Below are 22,707 nucleotides of genomic sequence, written 5' to 3'. Positions count from 1 at the left end.
TTCTCACTAACTTCCGCATTTGAGTATGATGTACTGCCAGCATCCTGAAATGGTGAAAAACACTTTCACAAACTTTCCTAGAAAGACAAGCCAGAGAATGACCTTGCAAACCAGTATGTTTTCTCACTGTGCAAGTCCTTGCAACACCTTAATCTTTTGTTTAACACTTTTTTTACTATATGCTCGCAAAAAATTACATACTTTTTCAATAGATTCCTGTCGTACACTACAAATACTACTGCAATCCCAAGTATACACAGGGTGTTTAGGACGTCTCCCTAGAACTTCATCAGCTATCACTTCTTCTGCATTTCTTTCAACCATTTTCTCTTTCTCAATTGGACAACCATCTCTAACTTCATAACCTCTACCACTGGTGTCAACTGCAAACAGTAATTTTTTGCTCTGTAAATAACTCTCTTCATTAAAGAAAGGCTGTGAACTGGAACTGTGTTTCCATTCTCCCCAAAAAAAATCACACATTTTTTTTCTATTAATTACTCTTTTCCTCCTACTTTTGGCCTTCAAGAAATGGATGGGTTTATCTAGTGATCGAATTCTGTTTAATACTAAAATGAATAGTTTCCTTTTTACTTCAAAAGCCTTTCAACAATGTTTTCAATATGCATCTTCTTTTTATAAAATAGAGCTCTCTTTTTATAATTCTTAATATCTTTCAGCAAATTATGTACTACTCTCTTGTAAAATATTTTTTTGCGTAATTCCTTATAGTGATTTTGCCTTCTTTTAGCATATTGTGTCTCCTTTGACTGAACATTTGTTTTTTTGCTTTTCCTCTTATTTAGAATTTTTTTTCTAGTTGAAACATTCTCAGTGGTTTTAGCATTCTGTACATTCTGTTTGCTTCTACAAACATTTTTAATAAATTGCTTTGTGATGTTACCAGAAGATTTTTTCTTTTTAGCCACATTATCTTGTACATTCAATACTTGTGGTTGATGTTTCTTCAAGTAATTCTCCTGTCTCTGTTCTTTTCTTTTTCTTCTGGCATGATTTCTCTATTTTAACGTTGAAAAACAGTATCTGTAAAAAAGAATCCCTAATAAAAGTATATTAATAACTTTCAAATGTATACTATTCTATTACTGTAGAAACACATTTTATATAAAAACTGACTAAGATACTATAGCCCTGAAGCACAAGTGTGACGATGGTTAAAACACTAAATGCATAGTGCATACTACTTTGAAGCAGTTCATGCCCTAAAGCCTACCTCACTAAAAGACTACATGCTATCTGACTGAATGACAATACTATAAAGAGACACACTGGGTGGGTGACATGGTGTTTCCTAGAAGTGTATGAATACTGACATGGATATTGATGGTGTGAAAGACAAGTGTGTAGGTGATTAGAGACCTACATGCATAGTGGACACATGTTTGAATCCATCCATATGTTAAGGCCTGTCTCACTCCAATAGTACTTGGATACTGACTAAATGATTAGAGTACTGCAAGGAGAATGCCTGGGTGAATTTATAAGTGTTTGGGTTTTGGCACAGTGAATGGATTAGTCCATGGTGCTGAATGGGTCACTAGAGGACTGCAAGGGAAGTGACAGGGTGTTTGCTAGAAGTGTACGAATACTGACTAGGGAATTGAAGGTGTGAAAGACAAGTGTGTAGGTGGTTAGAGGACTGCATGCATAGTGGATAGGCATTTGAAGCAATTCATGTGCTAAGGCCTGTCTCACTGCATGAGTACTTGGGTACTGACTGAATGATTAGAGTACTGCAAGGAGAGAGCCTGGGTGAATTTATAAATGGTTGACTTTCGGCGCAGTGAATGGATTAGTACATGGTGCTGAATGGGTCACTGGAGGAGTGCAAGGGTAGTGATAGGGTGTTTGCTACAATGTATGTATACTGAGTGGGGAATTGAAGGTGTGAAAGACAAGTGTGTAGGTGGTTAGAGGAATGCATGCATGCTGGATAGGCGTTGGAAGCAATTCATGTGCTAAGGCCTGGCTCACTGCATGAGTACTTGGGTACTGAGTGAATGATTAAAGTACTGCAAGGAGAGTGCCTGGGTGAATGTATAAGTGGTTGGCTTTCGGTGCAGTGAATGGATTAGTACATGGTGCTGAATGTGTCACTGGAGAAGTATAAGGAGAGTGACAGAGTGTTTGCAGGAACTGTATGAATACTGTCTGGGATATTGAAGGTGTGAAATACAAGTATGTAGGTGGCTAGAGACCTACATCCATAATGGATAGACGTTTGAAACAGTCCATAGAGTAATACTTAGATCACTGCAAAACTACCCGAGTACTGACTGAATCATTAGAGTACTACAAAAAGAGTGGCTCGGTGAATCTTTTTAAGATTTTGGATTCTAGTGCAGTGAATAGGTTAGTACTTACTGCCAAATGAGTCAGTGGAGGTGTGCAATTAAAGTGACAGAGTGTTTATTGGAGTTTATAGATACTAACAGAGAAATGGAAGGTCTGAAAGGCAATTGTGTTGGTAGTTAGAGGCCTCCATGCATACTGGAAACACGTTTGAATCAATCCATATGCTAAGGCCTGCCTCACTCCATTAGTACTTAGGTACTGACTGAATGATTAGACTATTGCAAGAAGCGTACCTGGATGAATTTGCAAGTGTTTCAGTTTTGGCGCAGTGAATGCATTACTACATGGTGCTGAATATGTCACATGAACACTGCAAGGGGATTGACAGGATGTTTGCTGAAAGTACATGGATACTGACTGGGGAATTGAAGCTGTTAAAGACAAGTGTATAGTGTGTTAGAAGACTGCATGCATACTGCATAGACATTTGTAGCCCTCTATGTGGTAATGCATGGTTCACTACCTGAGTACCTGGAAACTGACTGAATCATTAGCCTACTGCTAGGAGAGTGCCAGGGTAAAACTTTTAAGTTTTTCAGTTTTGGCACAGTAAAAAGATTAGTACATGGTACTGGATCCGTCACTGGATGAGTGCAAGATGAGTGACAGGATGTTTATTGAAGTATATAGATACTGACTAGTTAATTAAAGAAGTGAAAGACAAGTGTGTAGGTGACTAGAGGCCTGTATGCATACTGGATAGGGGTTTGAAGCAGTCCATGTTGTAAGGCCTGGCTCGCTGCATGAGTACTTGGATACTGACTGAATGATGAGAGTACTGCAAAGAGAGTGCCTGAGTGAATTTATAAGTGTTTGGGTTTGGCAAAGTGAATGGTTTAGTATATGCTGCTGAATGGGTCACTAGAGGAGTACATGGGGAATGACAGGGTGTTTGCTTGAAGTGTATGGATACTGACTGTGGAATTAAAGGTGTGAAAGAGAACTGTGTAGATGGTTAGAGAACTGCATGCATAGTGGATAAGCATTTGAATCAATGCATGTGCTAAGGCCTGCCTCACTCTGTTACTACTTGAATATTAACTGAATGTTTACAGTATTGCAAGGACAGTTCCTGGGTGAAAACATAAGCAATGACTGCCTTCTAATTCTACCAAAACTTGAGAACAGGAAAGTTTTTAAGCAGTTATGCGTATTCAAACATATGAAGTACCCAAATGCTTCTCTCACAGTGTTTTAAAACAGTTATCTGTCAGCAAATACACAATGTTACCAAATGCTTCTCTCACAGTGGTTCCCAAATGCACACAGACTCACAGTGTGATTCTAGACAAGCAACAACTATCTCTAGGAGTTTACCAAAACTCATTCACTACTGTGGAAGGGGTTAAGGGGACTGCACACAATCTACATATTTAAGTACTGCGCTTTAGTGTCAAAGCCTAACTCATTTTATCAATGCATAAGCAAAGACTGGCTTCTAATGCTACTAAAACTTGACATGACAGGTTTTAAAACAGTTGTCTTTCAGCAAATACACGATGTTACCAAATTCTTCTCCCACAATCCTTACCCAAATGCACACAGACTCACAGTGTGATTCTAGACAAGCAACATTATCCCTAGGAGTTTACCAAAACTCATTCACTACTGTGCAAGGGGTAAGGGGACTGCACACAATCTACATATTTCAGTACTGCACTTTAGCGTCAAAGCCTGACTCATCGTGGCGCCACAGCCAGGGCGACTGACTGGGGATCATGGTTCGATCCCCGGCGCCAGAGGCAGATTAGTCCAGTACCATGTGACTCTGGGCAATAGCTTGCTTAATCTTCTCAACGGCCCCCAGCGCCTAGAGACCCTTACGGGTGATTGTTCGCGCTTTACAAATGGGATTATTATCATAAGCAAAGACTGGCTTCTAATGCTACTAAAACTTCACAACATGAGAGGTTTTAAAACAGTTATCTGTCAGCAAATGCACGATGTTACCAAATGCTTCTCTCACAATCTTTACCCGAAAGGAACACAGACTTACAGTGTGATTCTAGACAAGCAACACTATCCTAGGAGTTTACCAAAACTCATTCACTAGTCTGGAAGGGGTAAGGGGACTGCACACAATCTACATATTTAAGTACTGCACTTTAGTGTCAAAGCCTGACTCATTTAAATCAATGCACAAGCAAAGACTGGCTTCTAATGCTACTAAAACTTGACAACATGACAGGTTTTAAAACAATTTTCTGTCAGCAAATACATAATTTTACCAAATGCTTCTCTCACAGTGGTTCCCAAATGCACACAGACTCACAGTGTGGTTCTAGACAAGCAAGACTATCCCTAGGAGTTTACCAAACTCATTTACTACTGTGCAAGGGGTAAGGGGACTGCACAAAATCTACATATTGCAGTACTTCACTTTAGTGTCAAAGCCTAACTCATTTTATCAATGCATAAGAAAAGACTGGCATCTAATGCTACTAAAACTTGACAACATGACAGGTTTTAAAACAGTTATCTGGCAGCAAATGCACGATGTGACCAAATGCTTCTCTCACAATCCTTACCCGAAAGGAACACAGACTCACAGTGTGATTGTAGACAAGCAACACTATCCTAGGAGTTTACCAAAACTCATTCACTAGTCTGGAAGGGGTAACGGTACTGTACACAATCTACATAATAAAGTACTGCACTTTAGTGTGAAACCTGACTCATTTTGTCAATGCATAAGCAAAGACTGCCTTCTAATGCTACTAAAACTTGACAACATGGCAGGTTTTAAAACAGTTATCTGTCAGCAAATACATGATGTTGCCAAATGCTTCTCTCACAGTGGTTCCCAAATGCACACACATTCACAGTGTGATTCTAAACAAGCAACACCATCACTAGGAGTTTACCAAAACTCATTCACTACTATGGAAGGGGTAAGGGGACTGCACACAATCTACATATTTAAGTACTGCACTTTAGTGTCAAAGCCTGACTCATTTTATCAATGCACAAGCAAAGACTGGCTTCTAATGCTACTAAAACTTGACAACATGACAGGTTTTAAAACAATTGTCTGTCTGCAAATACGTAATTTTACCAAATGCTTCTCTCACAATGCTTACCCAAATACACACAGACTCACAGTATGATTGTAGACAGACAACGATCCCTTGTACAAAACACATTTACTAGTCTACAAGATCTAAGGTGACTGCACACATTGCAGAACATCTACTACTACAGATTAGTACCAAAATGTTTCTCTCAAAATGATTCCTAAATGCACACAGACTCACTGTGTGATCCTAGACAAACAACACTATCCCTTGCACTATACCAAAACACATTTCTTAATCTACGAATACTACATTTTAGTGTAGAAACATGACTCATTTTGCAAATTTATAAACAATGACTGATTTCTAATTGTACCAAAATATAAAAACAGCACAGTTATCTTTCTGCAAAGACATGAAAAACACAAATACTTATCACAGAATGATTTCTACACGCACACTCACTGTCAATAAGATTGTAGACAAAAAAAGTACTCCCTGCACTTTACCAGGAAAAATACATTAGTCTGATTAAAATCAAAATACAGCACATACATCCCCTCACAATTAAAAAACTCACCCTTCAAGTTGTTTTGTAGAATAAGAAGTATATCAGTCATACACCAGATTTTCTTATACAGAATCTCTGCACTGTACACCAGTCAGCTAAACCAAAGAATGGCAAAGTTTCCCTCTCATTTTCCACACATATACATGTAAACATCAAATCACATTCCTTCCCACATAAATTCAAAATCAAACACACATTTCTATTGGTTAAACATTTCAACCCTTTCCAAATGACATACATTTCAACCCTACACCCAATCTGTACCATAGAAACAGGTCATGGAACACTGAACTGAGCACACAGGTCACAAGTTCAGCACACAATGTTGCTAATCAAAACAGCAAGTGTGCTTGACTTTTCAACATATCAGCTTATCATATATAATGTTCCTTTCAATCACTTTTTGTTAACCAATAAGAATCATGCGTTTAAAAAACAGAAACATGCACCCGACCTTTGTGTAGAAGGTTGTCAAACAACCAATGATTTCTTGTCTTTTTTCAAAACTGCATCTTAGCCACCATTTTAGAAAAATCTTACTTTTCAAACTGCCATTTCATTTACAGAGACCATCTGAGTGCATCCAGACCTCCCTTCAAGATGCTTAGAGTGTGAATTGTGGGACAAAGCTATATTTTCTGGAGCCAAAGGTATGCAGAAAACAAAGGCATTCACAAAGACCTAGGTTTGCCAAATGTAGACATTAAATGGATTGGACAGAGAGGGTTAAAGTGGCACCAATTGATGCCATTGGTAAAATGCTTTATGCATATCCAACACCCTGACCTCATAATAGTGCACTGTGGTGGCAATGGCCTAGGCACTTTGACTGGGGTAGGTCTGGAAATGCTTATGAAGGACACCTTTGCAGAAATGATTTCACTTTTTCCCAAAACTGCCTTTGTGTATTCCAACATATGCCAAACGCAGAAATGGAACTGGTCCAATCATTTTTGTCCACAAATTGAGAAAGCTAGGAAACATGTGAATACATCTGTTTCTGCTTTTCTCCGAGACTATAGAATGGGGTCCATTTACAATAACAATCTGCGCTTTCATATGCAAAATTGTATAGGAGAGATGGAGTACACTTTACTGATGAAGGAAACAGAGTCTTCCTCAACAACTTTAGACTCTGTATAGGTACTTACTTATAAGTACCAAAAACTCTCAATGAACACAACGGCTCTTTTTAAAGCTGCTCAAGAACAAAACACTTAAGCTTGATGTTTATCTCTCAAAAATTTAAGTTTTTTTTCCTTGGATCCGTTCACCCAACGCATTAGGAACCGCGCACCCAACACAAGAGGAACCGTGCACCCAACGTGTTAGGATGCGTGACTCCTAATTTTACCGTAAAAAAAAATTAGCTCCTATCACTAATTTTTATTATCCCCGGGGACCCAATCCCCCGGGGCTTATTAAAAAATGTTGGAGACCGTGGAGGGAGCCCCAACGCCCCCACGGTCCCAGCCGGCTCTCCGCTTCTTTCGGGAGCCGGCATTGCTTTTCCACATGGGGAGCTGCTGACATGCAGCTGCCCGTGTGGAAAGGCAATATTATTTGGATTTTGAAAGAGAGAGCAGGTTTCCCTGCTCTCTCTTTCAAAATCCTATTGAAGTTTGCTATGGGAGGGCGGGAGACTCCCGCCCTCTCATAGAAAACAACAGTGTCCTGGGGGTGGGCACCCCAGGACACTGTAGGAGCCGGCCCTTGGGGGTGGCGGTCCTCAGTGCCCTTGAAGGCTTCAGGAGGGGGGGCCACGCAGCCACCCTCACCCTATTAATTTCGAAACATTTTACCCACGGGATTTGGCCCACCCGGGGGCTAATTATTACCGATGCGCGCATTACGCCGATTTTTTTTTTTTTTAAAGGGGGCCGCAGGGGGTCCTTCTGGGACCCCCTAAGCAACACTAGAGGGTCAGAGTATTTCCACCCTGCCCCCTTTATATGTTTTAAACACTTATTCCCCTTACTTCTTCAGCCTCGCTTCTACCGAGGCACAAAATGGCGACCAACAGTTCCTGGTTTCGTATGTAGACAGACACTTGACAGCCAATTAGCATTCAGTGCTTATCCGGGAGGGTGCACATAGGGTGCGCTTAGGGTGCGTGGATCCTCCGAGGCCATAGATATATCTATCTTTTTTAGTCTAATTTTCTCAGGAACTACTGACCAGATTTACACCATTTATGCAAAAGGCACGAGTCTGAACTGAGGACTACCTCTTTGCCAAATTTGGTGTTATTCCGTTCAGCAGTTCGGGCTGTAGCTGCGTCAACAGGTCCTATGGGAAATTGCATGGGAAAAACACGTTTTGGGACCCCCTTTTTTTCTCAGCCCCTGCTTGACGAATCACCACGAAACTTTCAGGATAGGAGCGGACCAGAGCTGGCCAAAAGTTTGGATAATTTCGCAAAGATTCGTCAACCAGCGCCAGACTTATTGGGAATAGAATGATGCGGATTTCCTATGGAAAATAGGTCCTAACTATAACTACCTACTGGTGACCGCCAGTAGGTAATATATATATATATATATATATATATACATATATATATATATATCCAGGAAACAGTGTGCCCATGCACAGCAGCGCACTCGAGCCAGCGTTAGGTTGAGGAGACCTTTATTCAGGGAAGACTGCCAATGTCACGAGAAGTCAATAAAAGAATAGTGGCGCCAGATTCACGACGCGTTTCGGGTTTATCCCTTCTTCTTGGTGAGACGCCATTGCAGCTACCTGCACCTGCGAGCATTTAGTCAAATCTGCCCTCCAATGGGCCAATCAGGTAAGTGGACTTCTCCAGATGTATTCTGGGAAATGCAGTGCAGGTAAGTTTTCGTGCCTCAGTATTCATGCTGCAAATAATTCTTACATCTAGCCCTGGATCGGCCTCTCGTGGCAGCAGCAGAAAACAATCACTCCAATCACGCTGCTCCTAGGAACTTGGCAAATTCCAAGCCCCCTGGCCCCCTACAATCAACGGGGTGGTGCACTTCTCGCGGCTGGGCGGCCGCGCTAAACATCCAGGAAACAGTGTGCCCATGCACAGAAGCGCACTTGAGCCAGCGTTAGGTTGAGGAGACCTTTATTCAGGGAAGACTGCCAATGTCACGAGAAGTCAATAAAAGAATAGTGGCGCCAGATTCACGACGCGTTTCGGGTTTATCCCTTCTTCTTGGTGAGACGCCATTGCAGCTACCTGCACCTGCGAGCATTTAGTCAAATCTGCCCTCCAATGGGCCAATCAGGTAAGTGGACTTCTCCAGATGTATTCTGGGAAATGCAGTGCAGGTAAGTTTTCGTGCCTCAGTATTCATGCTGCAAATAATTCTTACATCTAGCCCTGGATGGGCCTCTCGTGGCAGCAGCAGAAAACAATCACTCCAATCACGCTGCTCCTAGGAACTTGGCAAATTCCAAGCCCCCTGGCCCCCTACAATCAACGGGGTGGTGCACTTCTCGCGGCTGGGCGGCCACGCTAAACATCCAGGAAACAGTGTGCCCATGCACAGAAGCGCACTCGAGCCAGCGTTAGGTTGAGGAGACCTTTATTCAGGGAAGACTGCCAATGTCACGAGAAGTCAATAAAAGAATAGTGGCGCCAGATTCACGACGCGTTTCGGGTTTATCCCTTCTTCTTGGTGAGACGCCATTGCAGCTACCTGCACCTGCGAGCATTTAGTCAAATCTGCCCTCCAATGGGCCAATCAGGTAAGTGGACTTCTCCAGATGTATTCTGGGAAATGCAGTGCAGGTAAGTTTTCGAGCCTCAGTATTCATGCTGCAAATAATTCTTACATCTAGCCCTGGATGGGCCTCTCGTGGCAGCAGCAGAAAACAATCACTCCAATCACGCTGCTCCTAGGAACTTGGCAAATTCCAAGCCCCCTGGCCCCCTACAATCAACGGGGTGGTGCACTTCTCGCGGCTGGGCGGCCGCGCTAAACATCCAGGAAACAGTGTGCCCATGCACAGAAGCACACTCGAGCCAGCGTTAGGTTGAGGAGACCTTTATTCAGGGAAGACTGCCAATGTCACGAGAAGTCAATAAAAGAATAGTGGCGCCAGATTCACGACGCGTTTCGGGTTTATCCCTTCTTCTTGGTGAGACGCCATTGCAGATACCTGCACCTGCGAGCACCAGGGGGCTTGGAATTTGCCAAGTTCCTAGGAGCAGCGTGATTGGAGTGATTGTTTTCTGCTGCTGCCACGAGAGGCCCATCAATCCTCTGCTGATGATGTCAAATATTACATCACTGATGACATATGTGTCTTTATGAAAAATAAATATTTGTAATATATGTATAGCTAAAGATACAGTATTAGCATCAACAGAGGATTGCGGTCGCGTGAGTTATAGTTGCCTGCACTAACTATAACGGGGGAATTTTATTGTTTTTTTACGAGTGAAATGTCCAGCTAACTATAACATGTGTGAAACCTATGGTTTTTTCAGTGAATTTGCAAGGTTTTTTAAATGCTAATTCCTAACTATAACGTGTGTTAAACCTATGGTTTTTTCAGTGAATTTGTACGGTTTTTTAAATGCAAATTTTTTTTTGAGATTTTTGGTAAACCTATGTATAAAATAATATATGTACTATATCCTGCATTATGGAATGGTTAATTTTTTTTTTATGCATTTTTTTCCGTGCGCGTACGGTAAGCTGACGCTACGCGCTCCGTACGTCATAAGTACGGTGCGCTTACGTGATACGATGCGCGTACGGTAAGCTGACGCTACGCGCTCCTTACGTCATAAGTACAGTGTGCTTACGTGATACGTACGTGACGTACGCGTACACGCATGCGCGTTGCGCAGAAGCAACGTCGCGGTTATGCAGGGGCGTGTAATGCGCATGCGCGAGTGCGTCTTACGTACGCGCTCCGTAAGCGCTTCGTAAGCGTCACGTTTGCGCATACGTACTTGTTTACGAGCGCGTACCGTAAGCTTACGGAGCGCGCACCGTAGGTCATGTGATCCACAAAGAACACTTTTCATTGGTTGAAACTACTTTCAGTTCCAGAAACTTCCCACACCACACCCATTCCCCTCATTACTGCTTGAGATCCCCTAGGAGAAGGAGCTGAATTGACATTGAGATACAATGGCAGAGCAGCAGACCTCTTCTGAGAGTGAGCCTAGCAGCACCATCATCAGACAGAGAAGGAGGAAACAAAAGGATTCTTTTGTGTGGGAGTATTTTACTTTTCCAGAGGGGCAGAAAAAGGTCAATGCTCCATTGGTCACTTGCACACTTTGTGACCGTGTTTTATCTAGAGGAGATCCAAGGAAGAAGTATTCCTTTGGAAATCACTCTATGATGAGACACATTAGGGATAAACATCCCAGGACCTTTGCTCGACATACTGAAGAAAACTCTTCAGTAAGTCACCGGAGCCCAACCTCAGAAGCTGAGCCGAGTACATCATCGGCAGCTCAGCTGAGCCCTTCCTCTGAGGTGGGAGCATCACCTTCTTCTGCTCCCCTGGACATTAACCCTCGATTTCGGAGGGTTTCAATGAGGTGTACAACGTGTTGTGGTCTTATTGTTTTTGGGGAGACCAGTGTTTCCCTTATTAACAATAAGATAGACCAGCACGTTTGTAGACGCTCATAATATTCCCATTCTTTCTTTCCTCCATCCCTGTATTAACCCAACGGCTCTTTTAAGAGCCAACCTTACCTCACAATTTTTTTTATTTTTTTTTAAGCTTTCCTTTTTGAAATTTTTTTTTTGCCGTGCGCGTACGGTACGCGTAATCGCGGAATAGTTACGCGAAGTTTGCGGAATTTTTTCTCGCGGAATTTCTCAGTTTACGCCGTGCGCGTACGCTACGCGCATTCGGCGATTTTTCGAAAAAAAAATAAAATTAATTTTTGCCCTTGGGGGTCCTTCTGGGACCCCCTGACAAAGGCTAGGGGGTCAGGAACTGTCCACCCTGCCCCCTTTTCACGTTCTCCACCTTTGTTTTTCACCCCCTCAGACTGCGAGAGACAAAATGGCGGCCGACACTTCCTGGTTTCGACGGATTCGAATGTTTACTGAGATCTAACAACCAATCAGAATCGCGCTCGTGCACGGCGGAGTGCGCGTACGGTAAGCTTACGGTACGCGCTCGGAGCGCGCCTATAGATATATATATTGATATAAATGCTATTTTCTCAGGAAATACTGAACAGATTTACACGAGACCTTCAAAAGGCACATCCCTGACCTGACGGCTACCTCTCTGCCAAATTTCAAGTAATTCTGTTCAGCCGTTCGGGCTGTAGCTCGGACTAAAGGTCCTATCTAAAAATGCATGGGGAAAACGTGTTTTGGGACCCCCCCTTTTTCTCAGCCCCTGCTTGACGAATCCCCCCGAGACTTTCAGAGTAGGAGCGGAGCGGAGCGCCCCACCTATTTTGAGAATTTTGCGAGGATTGGTCAATCGGCGCCAAAGTTATTCCAAATAGAATGTTGCGGATTTCCTATGGAAACACGGTCCTAACTATAACTATCTACTGGCGACCGCCAGTAGATAATATATATATATAATCTACTGGCGGTCGCCAGTAGATAGTTATAGTTAGGACCGTGTTTCCATAGGAAATCCGCAACATTCTATTTGGAATAACTTTGGCGCCGGTTGACGAATCCTCGCAACATTTTCAAAACAGATGGGGCGCTCCGCTCCGCTCCTACCCTGAAAGTCTCGGGGGGATTCGTCAAGCGGGGGCTGAGAAAAAAGGGGGGTCCCAAAACGCGTTTTCCCCATGCAATTTTCCATAGGGACCTTTAGTCCAAGGTACAGCCCGAACGGCTGAACAGAATTACTTGAAATTTGGCAGAGAGGTAGTCCTCAGGTCAGGGAAGTGCCTTTTGCAGGTCTGGTGTCAATCTGTTCAGTAGTTCCTGAGAAAATCAAAAGTAAAATCATATACATGTGTGGGCGGAGTCTAACCACACATCTCATCCTGAGATCTGATTGGCTGTCAGCACTACATCCAAGAAGTGTTGGCAGCCATCTTGGGACCAATATACATGATAGCACCTCATTAAAAAGCATTGCAGTTAATAGAAGGTTTTTAGACTTTAGTTACATTATAAATCATTTGTTGATGGTATCATACTCATTTTAGGAATTGTGGTATGTTTTAAGGTGATTTCACCATGTGAAAAAGCCTTCTGCTGGGATATCATGATTGAGAGAAAAATATTTTCTCATGCTTTTCCCACAGAGGTTTGGAAGGTGATCTATAAGCTAAACTGAGAGCTTATTTTCTGTAAATTCACATTATCTTTCTCAGTCATGTGAGAATGAAGTCTGACATTCTCAGTAAAACATGTACATCCAACAAGGGCAGAGACTGTCAGTTGATTCCTTTGTGTTCTACTGCAGCTTCCCAGAGTGTTCCAAAGAACAACTAGAGCGCTAACAGTCCTACTTATGATAAACATATGGCACACCTGAAGCCATCTTGCTTGGATTAAAGTGGTAACTCTTAAAACATTTAATTTAAAAAGGAACAAAATGAGGGGGTTCATTTTTCCATAAAAAGTACGATTAGTGCTGCAGAAAGAAAATTAGGGCACATTTTGAGTGACTTCTCAAATCCTGTTCTATTTCATTAAAAAATTCTGACATGCAGACTGAAATATGCACTTTCAATACCAGCAGCAGTTTTCCCTGGTGAGCAGTAGCTTTACTACAGTGATCTAATGAGCAAAAAGAGTGCTAACATTCTGAATTTATGGCAAATGTGTGACACATCTGAATGCCTTCTTGATGGAATCAAAGTAAAAAATTTAAAGTATTTTCTACTGAGGAGACTGCAGTAAATGAGGAAATTAGGAAACTTCATAACAAATAAGTCTCCCTAGATGGCCACCAGAGACAAAAGAGCCCAAATGTAGCCCAAATATCACCCAGATGTAGCCCAAGTATAGCCCAATGACAGAATGTCCCAGAGTGTTCTTAAAAACAACTAGAGCGCTTACTGTCTTCATTATGACAAAAGTATGGCACACCTGAAGCTTTCTTGATCGGAATAAACTGGTAACACTTAAAACCTTTAATTTAAAAAGGAACACAATGAGGGGGTTCATTTTGCCATAGAAATTATGATTAATGCTGAAGAAAGAAAATGAGGGCACATTTTGAGTGACTTCTCAAATCCTCTTCTATTTCATTAAAAAATTCTGACATGCAGACTGAAACATGCACTTTTAATACCAGGAGCAGACTTCCATGGTGAACAGTAGTTTTACTACAGTGATCTAATGAGCAACTAGAGTGCTAACATTCAGAATTTATGGCAAATGTGTGACATATCTGAGTACCTTCATGATGGAATCAAAGTAAAAAACTGAAAGCATTTCCTACTGAGGAGACTGCAGTACATGAGGAAATTAGGAAACTTCATAACAAATAAATCTCCCAAGATGGCCACCGGAGACAAAAGAGCCCAAATGTAGCCCAAAATCACCCAGATGTAGCCCAAATATAGCCCAATGACAGAAGTGTGCAAAACACTTATTATTTTGTGTTTTTGCAGTGTTATATAGTGCAGACTTGTCAGGTATTGGAGTGCTTTACATGAGCATTGGTTACATCACACAAGAACAAATTCATTTTGGTTGTAGACATGGGGAGACTAAGTGATTTGACCAGAATCACAGAATGTCCAGCTGAAGCAGAAACTCCAACCTGGTTCCCCAGTTGCAAAGTCTGCAGTTCTGGAAGTAACACCACATCCTCTCCCCTAAGTGCAACATTTAATCAAGTGGTCAACTGGATAAAAAAACATAAAGATAACAATTAATTTAAAAGTGCTTTGTCGCTATTTGAAAACTCAGAAAATATGTCCTTATTTTAGTCTTTCAGAGCCCTAACCATAATTTTGATGCCAATAAGACCCTCTCATATATGTAATTTCTAAAGGAAATGCTCTAGGTATTACAGTTTTGATTACATCACGATGACATCAGGCGTTCCACACTTTTGTTATAAATATAGAATGTTAGCAATCTAGTTGTTCATTAGGATACTGTTGAGATGCAGAGGCCAGGGGCACGGACTCTGAAAATTGAAGGCAGTTAGGAGGGTGCAAAGGCAACAATTTAACCACACTGAGCAGGCAGGAAGGGACGTGGCAGCACAACAGACTATGGAGAGCAGTGGAAAGGGGGGCAGGGGCAACAAACCAACAATACAGGACTTGCAAGAGAGGCTGTGGCAATGTAATAGACCATTGTGGGCAGAAGGAAGAGGCAATGGTAGTACAACCATACATGCCAACAGACCCGATTCAGCCAGGAAACGTCCAATGTTTTTAAGCTCAAGTGGGCTTTATTTGATCTGTCTCCTGTCTACCATCTCCTCTTTTTCAATGTAACTCAAAGGGGAAAATCAATACCCCAGTTTTTTTCAAAATCTCCCTCTTACCAAGTTCAAAACGTTCGCAAGTATGGTACATTGTATCATGGAAGGAAATGGGGTAGGGACATGGACTTGGATAACAGAGGACAGGAGGGACACGGAGAGGTGCACCAAACTGACCCTGCAGGGCAGGCATCAGGGTTTGCAGCAGCACAATACACCACACAGGGCATGCGGGATGGGAGTGCAGCACAACAATCCATAGAAAGCAAGAGGGAGGGGACAGGACCATGCACATGGACAACAGAGAACAGAGGGGCAAGAGGCAATGGTAGCTAGCTGACCATAATGGACAGACAGGAGAGAAAGCTGCAGCATAACAGACCATAAAGGGCAGGAGGGACGGACCAGGGGCATTACAATGGAGCAGACAAGCCAGGAGGGAGGGAGTAGGGGTCTGCACATGTAAACAGAGGGCTGGGGGCAAGGGGGCAGGGCAGGAGCAGCAAGATAGCCATGGAGGTCAGGCAGGATGGGCACTAGAAGCAAGACACACCATGAAGAGCAACACTGAGACTGTGATGGCATACACACAGACCATGGAGGGAAGGTGGGAGGGGGTCAGGGGCAGCTAACTGACCCCACAGGGAAGGTGGGAGGAGCCATGGCAGCACAGAAGACCATGCATGGCAAGTGGGAGGGTTAGTGGCAGCACAATGGCTATGATGGGCAAGAAGGAGGGTGCAGGGGCATGCACAAAGGATGATGGAGGATAGAAGGGAGGGTCAGGACCTGTGCACAGACAAGAAAGTTCAGGGGAAGGGGCCTCACAACAGACCGCACGGGGCAGACAGGAGGAGCAGTTGCAGCACAACAGACCAGGGAGGGCAGAAGGGTGTGGCAGTACAATGGACCATGTAGGACAGGAGGAAGAGGATATGGGCATGGCATGTGGACAGGCAGGGTGGAGGTGGCAGGGACAGGGACAGGTTACAGTCATCTGACAATGCTAGGCAGGTGGGAGGGGAGTGGCAGCTCAACAGAACACTCAGAGTAGATAGGAGTGGCAGGTCCATGGAACATGGTGGGCAAAAAGGATGGAGCAGGGGCATGCACAAAGACATCGGAGGGCAGGGGGAAGGAGAATAGAGGCAGCAAGCTAAGCACAGAGTTTAAACAGGAGGTCAATGATGGGGCATAGAATTGGGCAATGGAGGGCAGGAGGAGTGGACTGGTACATCATACTAAATTGAGGGCAGTGGCAGGACATCAGACCATGCATGGCAGGAGGGAGGAGGCTAGTCCATGGATTCACACAACAGAGGATAGGGAGGAGGGGGATGGGGCAGCAAGCTAACTGTTCAGAGAAGGCGGGTATTAGGAACTTTATTGTTTTTAAAACGTGTGTCTGTGCGAACTACTTAAAATATGAATAAGTAAGCAGCATAATCTAACTTTTATTCAGGAAGAAGAGGACGTTTGTGACTGTGACTCCGGGCTCACTTGGCAGAAACACCCCCTGACCCTCCACCCCTATCGCACAATGTAATGCCCGTGAAAAGGGTAGGTGAACACAGTGTTATATAGAACATAGTCCTGAGAGCACGATTGAAAATGAAAACTAGATATAGTGTATGGTATAAACTATGCACCAAAAAGTGTGATATAAGATGAACCGGGCGTGAAATATAATATGCAATACATTGTGCGCAATTACAGATTCATTGGAGAGCGCGAGATAGCACAGGCACTAGCGCTTGCTATGTGATATGCGCCTTGGAGTGTAATATGCACAGGGCAGTGTTGTGTAACCTAACTAGTCTCTAAAGTTGTAATATAAAATTAGTGCTGGGGAGTGTAACGTTGCATATGCACTGTGACAAAGATATGGATCCCAGATTGTAATATGTATGGCATAGCACTGTGCGTTATAACATAGGCATCGAGGAAGGCACGTTAGATGGGGCAATATAGCCCGTGCGAAGACAAGTGTGGCATGACATATTCATGGGGTGGTGTTACAGTGCACATGAGCTAGAGAGTGTCAGAGCATCTGCACTAGCTAGTGGAATACAACACAGAGGTGTGTGGCACTCAGCAGGCAATGGTGGGTGTAACACAGCATTGGGCTCTGCCAGGAGCACGCTGTGACTCTCAAGTGATGTTCGTCCCCTTTCCAGAGAGTAAAATAAAAAGTATTACACATCCGGCAGTGGATGTGTGTTTTATTAACCGTGAGGGGGGTTTCTTGCATAGTTTTGGTCGAATTTTTGTTGAATCCCCTTTGAATGGCTTGGTGTGCATGTGTATTAAATGTGCCCGTCAATAGCTACCCATGTTTGTATAAATAAACGACAAGGGTGTCTACCGGGATTAGGCACGGTAGGGCATCAGACATGTCAGAGCTTCACTAGTGGTGTAAATACATTCCACGTGAATTCATTGTATGCATAGTCGCCTTTTAATGAATATCACGCAAATCGTCATGGTGATAGGTACGTACGGTTTGTCCAGCATGTCCTAGGTGTGTCTATAAATATATATTTTTTTAAAATAATAAAAAACAGTACCCGGCCCTGGGGATTGGGGTCAAAAAAATATAATTAGAAGACAGGCCCTGGGGGGTGGGGTTATCAGGGCCAATAAATTAGAATAAGAAGGGGAACCACACAGCCCCCGTTCTTAAAAAATTAAAATAAATAAAAGACTGGCATCGTGCCGGAGGCCACGCCCCCTCCTTGCAGCACTCTGCAAACGCACCCCCTGGCGAATTGTAAGTTGGGGAATTAATTCCTCTTCAATACTGAGGGTCCCTGAGGGCCAACTAGCCCAACAGGCATCTCCAGTATGAGCCAGGGAGCTGCGCTGCAGACAGGTGTTCTGGGGCCAAGCCCCTTTTTACACCTCTCAGCAACGCAGCTCTGTGGCGCTTACTGGAGGTACCTAGTGGTCTAGTTTGACCCTAGGGACCCTTAGGATTCAAGGGGACTTAATCTCTCAACTTAGAACAGCCACAGGGCGCGTTTACACAGTGGTGAAGGGAGGGGACGGGGCCTGAGGTGACACGTGCAAACACGCACTATGGCACGTTTTAAATTGGGGATATAATTTCCCTTCAATACTGAGGGCCCCTGGGGGCTAACTAGCCCACCAAGTGCTTCCAGTAAGCGCCACTGAGCTGCATTGCAGAGACGTGGTCCAGGCCGTGCCACTTTTTACACCTCTCTGCAACGCAGCTCTGTGGCACTTACTGGAGGTACCTAGTGGGCTAGTTGGACCCTAGGGACCCTCAGGATTCAAATGAACTTAATCATCCAACAAAAAACGGACACAGGGCGTGTTTACACAGTGGTGAAGGGAGGGGACGGGGCCTGAGTTAACGTGTGCAAAAACGCCCTGTGGCCTGTTTTAAGAGGTAGTTTTAATCCCCCTGCCCTATTATATACTAGGGGCTTACAGAGGAGGTCATGCTAATCACAGGGGGACCCCAACGCATAATGTTCCCTAGTGTATGTAGGTGTTTTCACTGTATTCTAAGTGTCTTTTAACATAGCACTGGCTCTAGGACTGGTTAGTCAGACTCAGTTACCACCAGTATCCGTCTGAAAAAGTTGAGGGTACAGGATGATTTTGCAACAAGGCTTCTTTCTGCTCTTCTTTTTGTTCTTTCTGCACGTTATCCTTCTTCCTGCACTTTTCTTCATCTTTCAGGACTTCTGTTGCTTCTTTCTGCACTTCTTTTTTTTCTTTCTGTGCATTTTTTCTTCTTTCTTCACATGTCCTATCTCTGTAGGCATAGTTAGAAATTAGCATTTAAAAAACCTTTGAAATTCACAGAAAAAACCATAGGTTTCAGGCACGTTATAGTTAGGAATTAGCATTTAAAAAACCTCAGAAATTCACTGAAAAAAACATAGGTTTCAGGGGTGTTATAGTTAGCTGGACTTTTCACTTGTACAAAACCATTGAAATTCCCCCGTTATAGTTAGTTCAGCTAACTATAACTTGCGCGCCCGCAATGCACTGCTGATGACGTCACATATTACATCACTCATGACAAGGTCAGTGACATCACTCATGACATCACTCATGACATCTCAAATGACATCACTGATGACATCACTGATGACATCATCCTTGTGATAGAGTGGCAGACCTCCTCTCACCCTAATATAACCTTTGATACACACATTCAAAAATAGAGAGTAAAATTTTCACAACAATGGACATACCACTACCAGTTACAACAACCTCTTCAGTCATTCTAAGATCAACATACACATCCACTCATTCCCCAACAGTCCTATACAGTCACTCATACACGTACTCACTCATCATATGTACTCATACACCTATACATCCTGTTACACAATGCCACTCATCCATAGAGTTACTCACACACATAGTCACTCATGCTAATAAAGAATCAAACATAGATTTACTTGCATATACAGTTATACACACACCACCACACTTACTTCTACGGAAACTTACACATACTTAGTCTTTTAAACAATCACTTATAGAAACACATACTTATTCATACAGGAACTCTTTCAATCTCTCACTCTCACATATACTCACTTATATACACCAATAGTCACATATACTAGTTTAAAACATATGTAGTTACTCATAAAGACACTATTGAGACAGTCATTCACTCACTAACACACCCATACACACACTCATCCACCCATTCAGTCCTGCACACATGCTGTCTTCAACACATACAAACAGTGAGTCACTCATTCATGCACCTATGCACTACGTAATACCCCCCACCGAACCATGCAGACACTCAGACTGATACTCAAAAACCAACTAATAACCTATATAGACACCCATGTAGCTACTCACCAACCCATGCAGCCACTTATACACAAAGTGAGAGAATGATACAGATATTTACATATTTAAACATTACTCACTAAGCCATGTATTCACTATGATACACTTAATCAGTCAGTTACACAATCAATTTTTCAAAAACAAATCATCCATTTAGACACTTATATACCCATTTATTCTTCCATCGACCTTGAGATATACATATATAAAACATATTTAATTTTCAGAAAAACACACATTCACTGGATGATGTCATCAGTGATGTCATCAGTGATGTCATTTGAGATGTCATCAGTGATGTCATGAGTGATGTCACTGACCATGTCCTGAGTGATGTAATATGTGACGTCATCAGCAATGCATTGCGGGCGCGCGAGTTACAGTTAGCTGAACTATATTTCAATGGTTTTGTACAAGTGAAAAGTCCAGCTAACTATAACACCCCTGAAACCTATGTTTTTTTCAGTGAATATATATATAGTTACAGTTATATATTTAGTTATAGTTATATATTTAGTTATAGTTAGGACCTAGTTTCCAAAGGAAAAGCGTTTTTAGACTTGGCTATACCTTTAGCGTCATTTGACCAATCTGCTTGAAATTTTGCCCAAAAAGTGTCACAGTGGATACTATTGATTGGGAAGGTTTGGGGGTGATCCGTGTAGTGGGGACGAGAATTTGGGGCACGAAATAAGGTTGTGTTTGCAATGTTAATTCCCATAGGAACCTTTAGCCACACCTACAGCCTGAACCGTTGAATGGACTTGCACCACATTTGGCAGGGAGGTAGATGTCAATGTAAGTGCCATTTGCTTATTTGGTCTAAATACGTTCAGTAGTTTTTAAATAATTTAAACTGGACATTATAGTGTTATCGCTGGCCTTCTAGCCTTCATGAACAAAGATGAGCGTGTGCAGGGTAATGCACTGCTCTGATTGTCTCTCAACACTTCAATCAGGATGTGTTGGTAGCCATTTTGGGACTAGGCTTGGAGCTAAGTCCCGTAAAAAAAGTAAAACATAAAGGAAAGGGGGCAGATTAGGAATACCCTGACCTCCCATATATGGTAGGGAGGTCCCACAGAGACCCCGCCACGTTTTAAAAGCATTTTTTAAAAAAATGTTGCTGCAGAGTAGCTGGGGATCTTTGGCAAAATTGAAAAAAAATAGACATGCGGTCTCCCGTGCATGTTTTTTTAAATCCTCTGGGTCGGCCAAATCCCAGGGCATGAAGGAGGGGGGCTCATGGGCCCCCCTTTTGGGCTTATCAGAAGTCACAGGGACCACCACCTCCCCAGGGCTGTAACAATGAAAATGCAGCAGGCTTGTCTGGCCCCCCGCAGCCCTGGGGACAACCAACTCCCCGGGGCACACTGTAGTTTTTTTTAAATGTTGGGGAGACCCTATGGCTTCCCCTGCTGCCCTGAGGACCACCTCTGCACCAGGGCACTTTTAATTACAAATGCGGCGGCACTGTATTTTACTTTTTTTAATGCGGGGGAGGCCCTATGGCTTCCCCTGCTGCCCTGAGGACCACCTCCGCACCGGGGCACTTTTAATTACAAATGTGGCGGGCCCACTCAGCCCTCCCGCTGCCCCAGGCACCACCACCTCCCCAGGGGTATCTACAGGATGGGAGGGGGCCGTGTGGCCCCCCTCCAGGAGCCTTGCATGTCCCTGGGGACCGCCACCCCCAGAAACAGCTCCAGCAATATCCCGGGTGCCCACCCTCTGGACATTGAAGTTTGCTGTGACATGGTGGGAGCACTGCTCCAGCCATGCCATAGCAAACTCTGGTCTGCTTCATGGAAGCGAGAACATTGAAAATGCTCTCGCTTCGAGGAAGTGGAGCAGAATTGCTTTTGGAGAAAGGGATAGCAAGATGTTAGCGGCTCCCTCTGTCCAAAAGCAATACTGGCTACTGGGGAGCTGGCAGGGACGGTAGGGGCCTTGAGGCTCCCCTCGCAGTCCCCAATGACCTGGCCATGCCCCGGGGGATGGGGTCCCTGGGTCAATATCAGCCCAGTGGGCTGAGCCATGCTGGTCCCCTCTCCCATTACAAAAAATTATGAGGAAGACCTGGCCCCAGGAGACGGGATACCCGGGGCTGAAATAGGCCGGGGGAGGAGGGCTACATTTAAAAAAAATATATAAAAATAAAGGCCGTGCTCCGGGTGATGAGGTCCCAAGTGCCAAAATCAGCCGGGCGAGACCACGCGCCCGCCCTCATGTTTGAAAATAACTATTTTTAAAAAGAATCAGGCCCTGGGGGTTGGGGTCCCCGGGGCCCAAAATGGTCCAGGGTAGGAGGGTCTTGCAGCCCCCCTAATTAAAAAACAAAAAAAATAAAAAGCCTCAACTCGCAGGAGGCCCCGCCCCTCTCTCCACTGCTCAGAAAATACGCCTCCTGGTGCGCTCCTGGTTGGGGAATGAAGTCCCTTTGACTGCTGAGGGTCCTTAGGGGCCAAGAAGACCTCCTGTTACCTCCAGTAAGCCCCACACAGTGATATTGCTGAGAGG

Source organism: Triturus cristatus, chromosome 10 (genome assembly GCF_964204655.1).
Source record: "Triturus cristatus chromosome 10, aTriCri1.1, whole genome shotgun sequence".
Taxonomy (NCBI): domain Eukaryota; kingdom Metazoa; phylum Chordata; class Amphibia; order Caudata; family Salamandridae; genus Triturus; species Triturus cristatus.
The sequence above is the reverse complement of the archived record's forward strand: the minus strand, read 5'-3'. Positions refer to the sequence as shown.